Here is a 16089-nt window from a genome sequence, read left to right as displayed (position 1 = left end):
TGTTATTTGAATATTTTTGGTATTAAGCAACTAGCTTTCGCCCGCGACTGCATTTGCGTAAAATTAAATATAAAATTAATGATATTTTGCGCTATTCCTGGTTGTAACTCTGTTTCAAATTTCATCCAAAAACATGCAGACTGCATAGATTTGGATGAATTCTGGAGATAATAACTTTTAGACATTATTAATTAGAATCCTTTGGCGTGAATGGCGTTTTCATTACAAAGTGAAGTGTCAGAATCATTAGTGAGGGGACATAAACGTCGACATTTTAGTAAAGCTAGTGTTGTGCCAGTACCGGTACAGTGTCGGATTTTCTTCCTAACACTTCGTACTGTTAAATAAAAACTTTAAAAAGTTAAAACATGGAATGATTAAAAGAATTAAACCAACACGAAATATCAAAGAAAATATTTCGCCAGTAAACAGAGAATAATTAAATTGAGATCTGCTTTGATCTTTGAGATTTTTTTAATTTTCGTTCGAGTTGTTCTTTTAAAGTTTTGACAGCTGTAATGAAAAAGGAGCATCGTTATTTTAACCTTAAATTTATACGGAAGAAAAATAAATTAAATTGGATAGAAATAAGGCTTTGTTTGTTAGCCATATAACTAATATTGCTAAAGCAATTTTACTATCTTACTATTATTATAAATGCGAATGCGATGGATGGATGTTTGTTTGAAGGTATCTACAAAACGGTTTTTACGGATTTTGCTTTTTGGCATAGATGTAGAAGATTGCCTGGAACATAGACTACTAATTATTATAGAAGTTGCGGGCGACGACTGTTATAAATAGTATAAAATAAAATAGGTTTTACAAATGCATTGAATATTCAGTTATTATATAAAATATTAACGTAATTCTGAATATAAATGGATAAAGAGTGATTCAAAATAATTGATCTTTATTGCATCGAGTGTACGGAATTTATTTCCATTCGAATGAATTGTAGCCATTATATGAAATTGTGAATTGTTTTGCTGATTTATGACGATAATTTAATGGCTTTTTCTCGATTTACGATATAAAATTGTTAATTATTTTCCACTTATTTTTACACGAATCTCTTGTTAGTATTACACAGATAAAAGGATGTATCCTTGTTTTGATTAAAGGTACGTGTCCATTGGACCAATCGGACGCACCGCCTTCACGACCAGCAACGGATTTTAGTTCGCTTTGTATGATTTTACATAGCGCTGCGTCAATCATCGGCACGCGTTTCGGGCAGTACGTGCGGTGCGTCAGACGCAGGCCCATGGACTCGTACCTTTATTGATGGTTCTTTACAGTAATTTCAGTAACACTGAATGACTTTTTTTGATTAACATTAAAAAAAAGTAAACTCCTGGCAGCTAACATTTGAGTTTAGAATGAAACAAATTCAATTCTACGTTAAAATTTTCGAAATAGCTGCCCCTGTGTTGCAGAAGTTTTTTAATATTTCCACAAGTATGGCGCGCCGTTGTTTACTCGAATATGAAGGGAAGAATTTTTATAACTTGAAATATAATAACAACCGAAATAATATCTTACCAAAAAAGAAATAAGATTATAAATGGATGGATGGATGTTTGTTAGAAGGTAAGGGAACGGCTTAACGGATCTGAAAGTCATAGATGTATAGAGCATAGTCTGGCAAAGGACATAGGCTACTAATTAAGTTTTTTTTTTAATTTCGTGAGAACGGAGTCGCCAGTGACAGTTAGTTATGTTTAAATTTCGAACTATACGAAGTCGAACACATGTTGTCTTTGTTTGTTTTAAAGAGAATGTAAGGGACAATGATATTTATATATTCATACAAGTATTAGCACACTTTAACACTTTTACCGCCACACATGTTTTCGACCAACGATAATTGTACTAGAGTAGACGTAAACGGATGGCATAGCGGTGAGAGTATTAAAAATGTTAATACAATATTTGTAAGATTAACGACGAGAGTAAACTCGATTTGGAAACGATTTGTATTCGACTCGTCGAGTCTCCAAATATCGGATTCTACTAGGGGGTAAGTACCGCGTCGAAATATGTCTACGTTGCTTATAAAATACTGAAGTACGCGCTGATATTGGGCCATCTGTATATTGAAACAATATTCAATCCATTTCTTGCGCAAATAAATCCACGAGATATGCTGAAATTGTTGAATCCAATATTTTATTTCATATCTTCTCGCGTATTTTGTTATTTGGAAAAATGTAAAGAAATCGTTCGTTTGTAGTGTACTCGATTTCTTTGAGCAAATTCATCATTGGATTGGACCAAATGGAGTTAAAAAACAATTTATAATGCGATATATTTTTTCTCTACAATAATTTAGAGAGAGTCAACGGAGTGTAGTGAGTATATTTACGACGACAAAAGTAAAGAAAGCGAATCGGAGATAATATGTAGAGCCAAAAAAGGATTCCGGTACCGGGAATCGAACCCGAGCCTCCTGGGTGAGAGCCAGGTATCCTAGCCACTAGACCATACCGGATTGATACGTTGAGTAAGAAAATATATACAGTTAGAAAATAAGTAAATAAAGGTTTTAGAGACATTCCCATCTACATAATAAAAATAAATATAAAAATATTAACCAATATTTCTGTTTAATAAAAATAGATTCAACGTAAGCACCATTATATGTAATATATTGAACATTATCAACAAGCGAAGCTCGCAATAAGATCGCGCACATCTGTGTTGCAGACGTGCCCGCAGATTTTGATCTCGCGGCATGTCAAAAGCTCCCTGAATACAAATTGTTTACCGATATTGTGAGCTTCTACTTTCACAGGAGGGCTGAACAGTAATAGTACAGAAAAACAGTGCATTGTTACTGTTTAAACACTCCGGCAAATAACAGTATTTACTGTTTTAACAATGAATGAGGTTATAAAATATTGTAGTACTACTTGTCTTCGGTTCAGTGGACCTAGCATGAATATTTGTAACAAGCACCTTCGTACCGTTATTATCTATTATATCACATTTACGTTTATCAAATTTTAATACAAATTTTGTGAATGACGATACGATGGCGCTTATCACAAATATTCGTTGTAGGCTCACTGGCCTTGTGTGAATTAGCATTACAAATTCGAGCTTTCGCAGCGTAAGCTTTTCTTACTAAAATATGATACCTAAAAGGCGACGATATAAGTTTTGTTAAAGTTGTCTCAATTAAGATTTATCTTATTCCCTTTTTGCTATGTTACATTTTAAACGTTTAGTAGTATTTCTTACATTTAGGATTGCTTATTCGGTGCACTCTTTCGTCGACCGGTAGATTTTATGGGCCATTTCAACTTCCTAGAGGATGCATAAACAAATTCACTGCCCGCAATAACCGCTCCATATTTTATAACTGAGAACTTGTTCAAAAACTATGCTGAAAGAACGACGTCCGGGTATAGTGATTTATTAAGTTTCGACTTTACTGCTTTGTGTTAAGGTGTAGTATTTTTTGTTTAGCTTTTTCTGTGTTTCAGCTGACACAAACAAATGACAGCTAAAATGTTTTTTTTTAATACATGAATTTTTGAATTACATTTATCTAATTCGATTAAGAGGAGGAAAAGAAGACTGGTACCGTTTTGCTTTATATAAGGTAGGAATTTTTAAATTTTTCGCTACATTAGAGATCACCCTCTAACAACAATTTATCAGCTCGGGGAAAACTTACGGACTGTTATTGATTATCTTTTCCAAAGCTATGTTTATGTTTAAATTTAAAACCCCTCGGAATTTGTTAATCTACAAATAAATTCTTTAAACGTTGGATACCACTGCTAAATCCATAATACCTTTATTCTATTACAAAAAATAGAGGTAATATGATTTGCGTTTTCCAGTAAAACTCTTTAGTTAAATCCTCGATGTTAAGACCCAAGTTTCTAGAAATTTTCAAAGATACCACTAGCTATAGAAAAGGATCACCAATTGGAAATAGTTTTTTCTATGTAAAATACGATCAAGTTCAAACAAATGTTAATTCTGAATTCGTGACTCGTTTGGGAGGCTGTAAAATAAAATTGACCGTCATAAATTCCAAACTATGTCCCCGACATGTAGGAATCCCTTACTGGACAACATTCAATGTATAAGTTTGAAGTGTTTTCTTAAAAATAAAGGACTACTTGGTTTTTAGTATGGTTGCGACACTCAAGTGTCGGTAAAAACATTTTTTTTTGCAATAGAACATTTTTTTTTATTTCACAAGGTGGCAAACGAGCGAGCGGCCACCTGAAATCGCTGAAATAGCGAAGTGACCGTTGCCCATAGACATACGCAATTGCATATGCGTTGCCTACCTTTAATCGACGGAGGAGAGGATACACAGAAAGAAAATATTTTCACTTTATATACATCCTCTCATCCGGAAAGTCCACACTTTCCATCCTTTCCTTATAAGAAAAGGGGTGGGAAGGGAAAGAGGACTAAATCAGGCCTCTGGGACGCACACTCATCAGATGAAACGCGGAATTGCTCCCACTTGACACCTGTCTTCTGTGTGGTCGTGGTTTTTCACCGGCGAACTGGAAGATGTTAAAGCGGGCTCTACCACTTCATCAATAACTTACATCAACATTGATGTAAGTCATTGATTTAAAAAAAATTGTCTCCCATTTTGAAGCAGAGTCAACACAACCCAATTTCATTTAAAGTTCGTCTTCCACGTCGCTCTTACATAACAAGACCATATAATTCTAACCAATTAACTTTTGTTATTTTTTTTAACTCTTAAATTAAAATACAAAATGAGGTGAGAGATATTTTTATTCTTTACAATTCGTCATACGCGATGTTAGTAGATTATTATGTTCAACTAGTCTCTTGAGGTTTTTATGCGGGGTTTTTCCTTTCAAATATGAGTTTGTAATGGTAGGTTTCTGATGTGTTGTGAATTCCGGTCAAGTATTTGGACCCCTCATTATTTTTATACTAAAATTTATATCTTCTATGCCTGTTTACAGACATTTTATTATATCTTTCGGTCCTCTATAAGTTATATTCTTGATGAATTAAATTTATTATTTATTCTTCTACTACAAATTCATCGATTTGTATAACCACTATAAGATAAGATGTGCAAATACCAATAAACTTTAGTATTAGATTTTTGTTTATTTCAAACATATTATAAGCGTGAAAAGACATTGGCCAGATATCAGTTATTTCCACAAAAACTTTAGCTTGATCTCTCATTCTCTTTGGAAGTTTTTCATCAATCATTATTTTGTTTAATAACACTTTAATCTCTTCTTTTACTTCAACAATTTTCTCACAATAATAAGATATGATGAAGATAGATAATAATTCAATAAAACTCCAAGCTATTATCTTTACCATTGTTATTGTAGTTTTTTCAACTCCAGTGACTTTAAGAAATTTTAATGTCGCCCAAAAAAAAGATATGATAAATACAAATGTAGATACTATTGAGGCAATTATAAAAAAGTTAAAAATATTATTTATAATATAACAAGTATCGCCCATGTCTTTGAAAAGATTTGCTAAATCTGTTATTTTATTGTTTGTCATTGAAGCTGTTCCGATAAAATTTATATTATCTTCAAATTCATTTTTAAGTAGACTTTTGCAAGTGATATTTTGAAATTTTTGACTTATTATAAACTTCAATAAATAATTCTTTATCAACAACATTCTATGTCTTATAAGATGTAAAAATTCACACAACACAATAATACCTAATTTCCTTTCGAAGTATACGAATAAATATGTGATAAATTTATAATTAATATTTTCTTCATATATGTAAACTGTAGATATCATTAAAATGCAATTTAAGAAAAATCCAATTATCAATTTTTTGCATTCATTCTGTGATTTCTGATAAAAGTTTTTGTTCATGCATACGTGCAGCTTGATATCAATTTTAGTAAGATCTTCTAAAATCTTTAAATTACTATCACTTTGCCAAAAAATCATCATGATATTAGATAAAGCGTAGTGTCCACAACAAACCAACCAAGGTAGTTCATGTATTAATTTGCTCATATTAATCCTATTTTGAAATAAAATGTTAAGTTTTGGTATAATACATATGCAATTGATAGAGGTTACCCATATTATCGTTATTATGATACTAAATATCTTCATTCGTCTATCAATTGGTGAAAGAATTGATTTATTTAAACGATATCTAAATATTCCATAGAAATATTCGATAATAAGCAACGGTTTTATACAATTAATAATTTTCTTACTGATTTCTTCTAAATTTATTTTATGTTTCATTTTGTCTACTTCACTTTCAATCCGTCTGTCGTTCATTACACTTGTGCACTAAATTTTATTTCAAGTATAGATAAAATATTATTGTTAATTTGAGTAGTTTCAGCAATTATTTTAATTATGTTTGAATCTATTTCGTTATAATTGTCAATATCAATTTTGTTTATTACAATTAATTTAAGGGTTTCACCTTTCGTATATTTGTCTAATTGTTCCTAAAACAACAAGTTGACACGAACTGTAGAGATTCAAAAGTGTACAATAAATATTTAATTTAATGGATATTTGGTGTCCTATAAAATTAAAATATATTGAAATTCTTTTTTTTCAGTCATAAATTATCATTTAAAGTAATAATAATCATCATCAGCTCACTATACGTTCTTACTGAGGCTCGAAACGTACCCTACATAAAGGGTGATAAGGCCTTTGTCAACCATGCTAGCTCAGAGCAGGTTGGGCAGGTTGCATCACGATGTTATCCTTCACCGTAAAAACGTCAGATAAATGTTCGTATGTAAATCTAAAAAACATTGGTGTGCATGGCGGGATTCGAACCCAAAACCTGCAGATTGCAAGTCAAGTAACCCCTGAGCCACCGACGCTCTCAAGGTAATAATATCAAGTCATAAAATATTATAAGTACATATTTCTTTGGTTATATACCTAAGCATATGTATAAGCAAAAGGTTATGTTCACCTGAGAAAGTATTTGATAGTACAATGTTGTCCACTAGTTCTGTTAGAGGTTAGCAAGTGCGATTTATGAGGGTCAAAATTATTTGAAAGCATCGGCATCAACTGTGGTTAACTATCTACTTTTATTCGAATGTCACAGGTGGGTTGATGTCAGAGTAAACGTAACAGGCGGTTTACACTGCCACTGTTATTTCTGTTTTAGAGAAAGAAGAAAGAAATGTTATCTCTGTTCTATATAATTTTAAAAGGAACAATAGGTTTTGTCATTCTTTTAGGTGTAAGTTAACGGTTAGGTTTTAATAAATATTCTCTAGAAGAAAATTAAATTTAGTTGTATTCTAAATTTAAATTATATGGCAACCGAAAATGGTTATTTTTTCATTACGTCTACCATGGATCCGGTATGGTCTAGTGGCTAGGATACCTGGCTCTCACCCAGGAGGCTCGGGTTCGATTCCCGGTACCGGAATACTTTTTGGTTCTTATTTAAAGTGTCATTTGTTTTAATTTTTAAATTCAAAAATTATTGCTAATATTCTGAATAGTTTGTGAAACGCAATAGCCAAGTTATCGACGAAGAAGGATATTATAAGATGGTATTATAGAAAGAACTAGATTATTCGTGCTATTTTAATATAACGTTAGGCGATTTTAATATTACTAAAGATAATATTGAAATATTTAATATGGCGACATCTCAAGCATATATTTTAATAATGGTGCGCAGTTTTCTCGTTCCGAAAATGCTTTTAAGAAAAATGTATTCCTTAATAACATTTTATAGAACACTTAAGTACATTTTAAAAGATTTGTATTAGTCATACGATGTTTAATTTTCATCACTTTTTAATAAAAAAAATAAGAATAGGACGACATTGTTTAGTTTTTATCTTACTAATAGTATAAATGCGAATGCATTTTAATTCACGTACAAAGCTATTGTAGTAGTCAATTACAGGAAAACGGAGTTAATTACAATATATCTACTAAATATGCAAACATAATTCAAAACCTTACAACTGTTGAGCGTTTCCAACCCTTCGAAAATGATGTGTACGGAAGAACACAGATTCCATAGCAGAAATTGAAACGACACCCTGTATATCTGGACGGTTGCCTACAGGATGGTTGTGCGGGGAAACATTCATATATGTTTAAGTGACGTTGGCATTATTGCTTGCCAGGGTAAAAATTGGTTTTACCCAAATCTTGGAAGTTCGCCAACGTATTATCACGGGAGATAACAAATGTTAACGCCATTTAGATATTACTTGGATTATATTAGATTTAAAATCGATTAAAATACAGATTATTGAAGATTTTTACAATTATAGTAAAAGTAAAGATTTTTCGCACTTATTTTCTTCTACTTGTATTTAACCTGGAATTTTATTTTAAAGATTTTTGAATGGATTACTAAATAACGAATAGTAATTCTGTAAAACTAAACCAATCAGATCGATTAATAAAATCCTAGGTATAAATCAATTGAAAAATGTAAAACAATATAAATTGAAGTTAAAATGGCCGCCGCATTATAGGAAGTTCCGAGTTGAACGCAGAATCAATCAATCGACGTCAACAGAGAATAAATCAACATAGCGAAGTTTTCCTGACGTCGTTGCATTCAGGTAATTTAGTGAAATAAAATTATAACAGTAATAATTTAACAAAATAAACTTACTAAGTGTGAGATTTCACTGTTGAAAAACCCTTGTATAAAACTTATAGATCCCTTTTAGCTTGAAAAAAATTAAAAAAGAGAAATTGTTCGGAAACTTACAGCAAATGTGTTGGGGTTGGTTACCAATGTTGACATCATATATGTAAAATTCTCCCGTCACAATGTTTGTTAGCTTACTCCTTTGAAACGGCTTGACCGATTTATGAAATTTTATTCAGTACGTCTGGGAATCGGCTACTATTTTATAATCCCGCGCGAAAGGAGTCGCGGGCGACAGCTTGTTTTTGTATAAAAATATGTTATATGATCGCATCATATTTGATAATGTAATTACATACTTTTCTATCAACAGAATTAATTTTATAAAGAAAATACCTAACTGTTATAGTTTCAATATAACAAAAGCCTGACTCAGTGAGACTTTACAAACGCGTCCAATATATTTTAAAGTAAGTTAGACAGGCTATAAAGTCGACGGGGTACCTTTTTAATTTTAACAAAACCCTTGGATAACAAGTTTATTGCGAGAACGTTTTCATACCAGTTTTATTATAGTTCGCTTGTACGTCTTTCTTTAACATTATGAAAGAAACTTTGGATGATTTAAGTCAATGAATAAATTTAGTTATTACTTAAGCTTCCGTTTTAACAGTTGGAATGTTCAGTTAAGTGTACATTGTTAAGTGTACCTTTGCCTATTGGCTTTATTAGTGTTAAATCTGACAAACATTTTTATCTATAGGTTCATGAAAAGTAGATAAATAAAGGTATTGTAAGTAAACTCATACTGTTTTAAGAACTGCTTATAGCCTTTTTCTGAACTACTTTTTGTTTTTAAAAATATTAGCAGATTTTTGTTAATTTACTAATATTTCACGTACCATTCCAAGTAAGTTCTAAGCTTGTGATATGATTTGGTTTACGACAAATGGTGAGAATTGAACTCTTGACAACGTGTTCGACAATCCGTACCTTTAACCATTAGGCTATTGGAGTTTTAATTACATAATTTATGATGTACGATGTACGTTAATATGATATTCGATCCTCTTATTACATCTTGTTAAGGAGTCGACGAAGTTTTCTTTCTATAGTCGTTCAATTATTTAGTTGATTAGATTCGGTCTCGCGAACGATTTGTTGCGGCGATAAAGCGTACGTTCAGTAATCGATTCCATGACAGTGATTTATTTTAGTCGAGACGAAAAGTTAGATAGTCCGCCTCGGCTCTGGATAGTTCTAAAAATATTGTCTGGTCTAGCAAAGTTAGAACGTAGTCTTACGAACTTTAGAAGGTGTTGCGTAAGGAGAATCTAGATTCCAATAGTAAATACCTGTCTTTACCTACTTTTTGGCTTGGCTACAAATTTTATTTAGTGTGTTTGTTCCAAATCAACATTGAATATAGATATTAGAACCATAATTATCATTTTGTATATATGATATTGTATATAAATGGTCAGTTAACTCTATCCTGGTTGCCAAATGGCATTTTTTTTCGTTTATCTTTATTTTGTTTGGGATTAAATGCTATTACATAAAAAATATGGCAGCCATTATTCTAACAAACGACTTTGTTGTTGTTTTCAGCATAAATGAGCTTTTAGTGTCCAAAACAGTTGTTTTTGTGAAAATAAATTCATAATAATTTATTAAAGTAACAAGGAATAATACAGACGATGCCGAATCTAACCCGATACTCCTCGGTGATAGTTAAATATCCTAGTCACTAGACCACATTCACCTCTATAAATGGACAGGCTAAAAGCGTGTTATTTTGTGCCTATTTGAAAAGTTCTCCAATGCCCAGCTTGGGTGCCTCTATATCAAAAGTCCATCATATCACTGCAAGTCTAGTATTTGCAGATTTTCAAACTCCCACAATTCAGATGCAAATTAACAACATCTGCGGCGGCAGGGTTTTTACGCGCTGTGATAACGCTGGCAGCAATCCAATGCACCGAAAAAATACAACTTTTCCGCAGCAAAAATGCCAATGTCATTTAAAAACAAAACGCGCCCGTTCCTCTTCCAAACATAAAGCAAAATACTTTAATCTGACCACGACTATGTCATTTGCAAAAGCCATCGATACATGAGGCAGCTCAAAAACGTTTTTATAAAAAAAAAAAAAAAAATAGTAGGCTATGTGTTCTTTTAGACTATGTTCTATTTGTACACCAAATGTCATCGAGATTCGCCCTGGAGATACTTTCAAACAAACATTTATCCATCCATCCAAACATTCGCATTTATAATATTAGTAAGAAGTTCGCATTAATAATTGAATAATAAATAAGTAATTAAGCTATATTATTCCAAAAAATATATGAAGTTTCAATAAAAATATTAGCGTATGTATTTTGTATCGAATCTAATAGATTATTAGATTACAGTCAAAATAAGTCACGCAAATAAAACAAATAAAAAAAAAACTATTTCATTAGGTGAAAGTTAATGAAAAATAATTTTAAAGTCTACATCCAAGTGACAGCGTCTAAAAAATATATTGTACGTGACGAGAAAAGTTAGAGCAAACGATTCTCCATTTGCGCAGATTAATTTTGCGCTCCGGACATAAAAGGCGCGAAATGCAACGTTTAACTCTAACACGTTTTTAATTTTAAAATTGGAAAGGAAGATGAAAAGGGACTTATGAAATTATTATTTTTTTAATTTTAATATGTCTAGAAGACTATTGTAGTCAACCTGTATTTCTATAAAATCATACTTATTTAGTCATCATCATCAGCTCACTATCTACCCTAAGCTAGGGGTGATTAGGCCTTAATCAACCACGCTAGCCCAGTGCAGGATGGTTGACTTCACACATATCTTTTGAATTTCTTCCTTCCCCGTAAGAACGTCGGATAAATGTACATTTGTAAATCGGAAATCGAAAAACACATTGGTACATAGCGGGATTCGAACCCAGGACCTGCAGATTGCACGTCAAGTGCTTGACGAAGTTGCCCGCGCCTCAATCGGCGCGTAATTAATAAAATAATTAGTAGCCTATGTTCTTCCAAGCTATGTTTACTTATACCAAATTTCAAAGAGATCCATGAAGCCGTTATGGAGATGCCATCTAACAAAAATCCATCTAAACATTCGCATTTATAATATTAGTAAGACTGATGTCACATGACTGATGACTGAGGACACCTAGTCTCGCAATGTATGGAGTTTCCTCTGGTGAATTACAGTACATGCTATCTCTACTTTTTCAAAACGAATGACAGATATAACAATATGTTTATTCAACTGCAGTGAAAAGTCAATCGATATGCTGCTAATATTATGTGTCGAAGCACTCTTTATGTCCCTTTTAAAGGTGAACAAAAATATAAAGTTATGAAATATCATTTCAGAGGGTTGATTTATGTTGTATAAAATTTTTACAAACTCACATTCCCGAAATGTTATGTCCCAAGGGTTAAAGGCGACTCAATAAAAATGTTTTTGTCAGTCATATTTAAACGACTTTATGTAATTTTGACACGTGAAAATTTTAAAAAGAAACGGAATTCCATGTTTTTAAAATCAAATTAATTTGAAATTAGAATACTATAATAAATACAAAAACTATTTTTATTTGAAATGGCCAGTACTGCAGAATGGCATCTTCATAGACAAAGATCGGTTCAGTCGTTCTTCAAACAAATATCCATCCATCTAGACATTCAACTGCTATTTTTACTATGTGGTGTATCAGGAAGATATAATATGCAATATGGCAGACAAAACATAAATACGGGTAGGTTCTTTCGGAGGGGATATTGGCAATTTTCTCGCGTCCACAGTCGGAATGAGCGGTGAACGTTCGCTAATCCCGCCCACCATAAACACGCTCTGTCCCATCGTAAACTGCTTCCTTTGTTTATTTTAAAAATATATCGCATAGTTTTAAAACTAGTGTCAGAAATATTATATCAGAGTCTTTAAGTTGGAGAATAAAATTAAGTACATCTTACTAATATTATAAATGCGAATGTTTAGATGAATGTTTGTTTGAAGGTATCGCCGGAACGACTGAACGGATCTGGCTTAAATTTGGCATAGACATAAGACATAGTCTGGAAGAACATATAGGCTACTAATTAGGTTTATATAATTCCTCGCGGACGGTGTCGCGGGCGACAGGTACTATAAAGATAGTTACCAATCTAAGAGAACATAAATCAATGAATTAATGGTACACCTTTATCGCGCAGGCATAAGCCAATAAAACGTTTAAGCTTAGGTATTTCACGTTGGATACACATTATTTCCTCTCTAATTAATTCGTAACTCGCTCCTTTTACATACGAGATAAATGATCGAAATTATAAACGTAAAGTTCCTAACCGTGGGTTTTTGAGATCAAAATCTTGGATTAAACAGATTGTTATCTCTCCTATTTGTCAAAGATAATGACAGAGATGAAGATATGTTTTATATAGATTTTAATGTTAGAAGAATTTCATCATCTCAAAGGGTGTCAACTTATCTGCGGTTCCTCTGGTATTGCAGGTGACAATGGGCGTCGTTGAACACATTGATATTTCGCCTACTCGTTCTCTCTTTCTCTTCTAAAATGTGTATCAAACTGAGATTTATTTTAAATTGATATGTAAATTATTATTTCAGTGACAAAGGTGTTGTTTCTAATACTTTGATCCAGTTTCGTTGAGTCAGAGAATAGGATTAATTAAAGGATAATGCGGAGCTTAAATAAAGGTTATAAAGTAGTATTTAACATTATTTAAGTCAAGTCTAATAACATTTAATAGTAGCTTAAGAATGCTTGAAGTTGGAAATCAATCAATCATTTGTTAAGTGGCCAAAATCTATACATATAAATAAAATAGGAGTGTCTGTTTGTAATATTGAAATAACCATTTTTTACAACATGCATATGAATATATACACGGTACAGTTACAATTTTTGTCTGTCTCTCTGTCTGTATTTTCCGACTAATCTCTGAAATGGCCGGATCGATGTTGACGGGCCTTTTATTGCCAGGTAACTAAAGCAATAAAGAGTTACTTAAGATGTACATTTATTTTTAAAAATTATTTTATTTTAGAAAAAATAAGACAAACAAAGTCAGTATTTCTCGCGGACGAAGTCGCGGGCTCAGCTAGTCAAAAATAATAATACAGATTACGTTACGTTAGTCCCTTCGTGAAGAAGAAACAGAAGAAGATGTCGGAAAGCACAAAAATTCTGCACTATATCGTGAGAAATCTAACAGAGCACGAAGTTATCCGATAAGAAAATATTGAAGTCAATAGTCGCAGCACATCTTGAGATTTATTTGCTCGAGAAATGGATTGAATTTTGTTTCGATATCCAGATGGCCCAATCTCAACATTATATTTCCCTTTTTTTTTGCAAACGCATAACTATATTTCGCCTTTCTTTGAAAGATTTTTTGTTATGTCATAAAACGACGAGCCGAAGAAAATGTTCAACGGAAAGTAATAGTTTTATTAGATATTTCTTTGTTGAACCTTGTTAAGGTTTGGTACTTACCTGCCAGTGATGACAAATACATCCCAATTTAATGGAAGGATGAGTGGTACTGGTATTATTTCGCGGACGCGGCCCGTCGCTCACTCTGAGTGTACGCTCACCAGTACCACTCATCCTGATGAAGGGCCCCCGATGGGCTCGAAACTAGTCGGTGCCGCCACCGGACGAATATATGTGAGTGTTTAGCCGTGTTTATATATCAGTTCTGTATGTCTGCGTTTGTCTCGGGTGATCTCCAGAACGGCTAACCCGATTTTCACGGGATTTGTTCAGGAAGGTTTTTTAGTTTTTTTCAATATGCGCGGACGGAGTCGCAGGTAACCGCTAGTAATAGATAAATATAATATGTTTGAATCAAGATTTTCAAAAGAGATTTTATAATAAGGTCTTACTTAGTAGGTTTATTGATAATTTTAACGTTGCCTCTTTACGTATATACAGTTCATTAAACGGCTTCCAAAGGGCCTTTGATCGGATTAAAGTCCTTAAGGGGCTGGTGTTTAACTTATTTATTTGCTTGTCGCTCGAGTTGTTCCAAAGCCAATGATGTGAGTTGATTCAATAAAGGTCTAGGTACAGAAGACTGATAAAGTTAGGTTTATTCCTAAAAAAATATTCAATTAGTCGATAATTTATCGTGGGTTTCTAAGACCAAAATCTTCGTTTCAAACATCTTTTTAGCTCGGTTTAGTCAACGATACGTTTTATATAGAGATATTGGTCTCAGAAATCAACGGTAAGTAAAACGAATTTTATTTATATCTAACGGCGTTGTTTTAATCTTCTATAATAATAATAATATTAAAAAGTTCATGTAGGTTTCCGTTGACAAAATGTACAAAACAATCTTTTTATCCCTGTTTTATTACAAAACGAAAGAAAGGAATAAAAATTTTAATATTTATGAAGCACTGTTGAAATTTATTATATTAAAAAACAGTAGTGGAATAAGTTCGAATTAACTTAAGTATTTATAAGCTGAGTGTTTAACTGCCACTTGACGGAAATGGGCACTTAATTCTCACTCGTAAAGCCAACTTTTCTTATTTTTTTAACAAAATTTTTCGTTTGTTTTTAAACGTATCTAAGTAATGGGATCATGGTAATATCACGTGGAAAGGGTCATTAAATAGTTTGTCTTCGCACATGGTGTTGTTAAATAAAAATACTATGAGTGTTCTTTAGTGCTGATTACTGCTAAAGTTATCGTTTAATAAATTTAGACTGTAGCATTACTCTTAAAATTTGGAATTGCTTACATGATCCGGTATGGTCTAGTGGCTAGGATACCTGGCTCTCACCCAGGAGGCTCGGGTTCGATTCCCGGTACCGGAATACTTTTTGTACTATTATTTTTGAACCTTTTATCATGAAGCTTAAATTTCTAATGTATAAAATTTATATGGTTATTTTTGTGTGTCCGTTTTATAATAAGAATTAAAAAAAGAAACTAGGCCAGATGAATACGCGGAAGGTGAATGGACCCATTTATAAATAACTACAAAGCTACGTCGTAAAGTTCTTCATTTCAAGATTCCATCTGCTTATGTATACCTAAAACAGTGTAGTAATTAATTTGACAGAGGAAGGGACGCGTAAGGTAATGTCCTCTTTGTAAGCGTCCTCTCCTCCGTCCGATTTAAGGTAGACAACGTTTACAATTGTAGATGTCTAGGGACAGAGATCATTTCGCTATTTCGGCGAATGAAATTCGTTTTGAATTATTAACTGTAACTCCTCACAAAATACCAATAAGACTCAAAGTTTTTATACATAAATATTCGAAGCCTTGCTTACTGGTGAAGTAAAAGACAAGAGCTAGAAGAGTTTAATTATATTTTGTTACATTAAATTAACTCTACAATTTTATTTAATTAAAACTTGATAATTTCGAGGCGAAAATACAGTCATTTGCAGTTAAGTAGGTTAA

The 16089-nt window shown here is 32.5% G+C and overlaps 3 non-coding genes across 3 annotated transcripts; 2 read left to right on the top strand and 1 right to left on the bottom strand.

The window, feature by feature from the left end:
* Positions 1-2422: 2422 nt before the first annotated feature.
* On the bottom strand, positions 2423-2494 carry TRNAE-CUC (transfer RNA glutamic acid (anticodon CUC)). Its single transcript has one exon. It is a non-coding gene; the product is annotated as a tRNA-Glu (tRNA).
* Positions 2495-7354: 4860 nt separating this feature from the next.
* TRNAE-CUC (transfer RNA glutamic acid (anticodon CUC)) lies at positions 7355-7426 on the top strand. Its single transcript has one exon. It is a non-coding gene; the product is annotated as a tRNA-Glu (tRNA).
* A 7996-nt stretch (positions 7427-15422) lies between these two features.
* Positions 15423-15494, top strand: TRNAE-CUC (transfer RNA glutamic acid (anticodon CUC)). Its single transcript has one exon. It is a non-coding gene; the product is annotated as a tRNA-Glu (tRNA).
* The last annotated feature ends 595 nt before the right edge of the window (positions 15495-16089 follow it).

The sequence above is a fragment of the Papilio xuthus genome, unplaced genomic scaffold (assembly GCF_000836235.2).
Source record: "Papilio xuthus unplaced genomic scaffold, Pxut_1.1 DF826933.1, whole genome shotgun sequence".
Lineage (NCBI taxonomy): Eukaryota > Metazoa > Arthropoda > Insecta > Lepidoptera > Papilionidae > Papilio > Papilio xuthus.
Note: the sequence above shows the minus strand (reverse complement) of the source record. Positions and strands in the feature narration are given on the sequence as shown.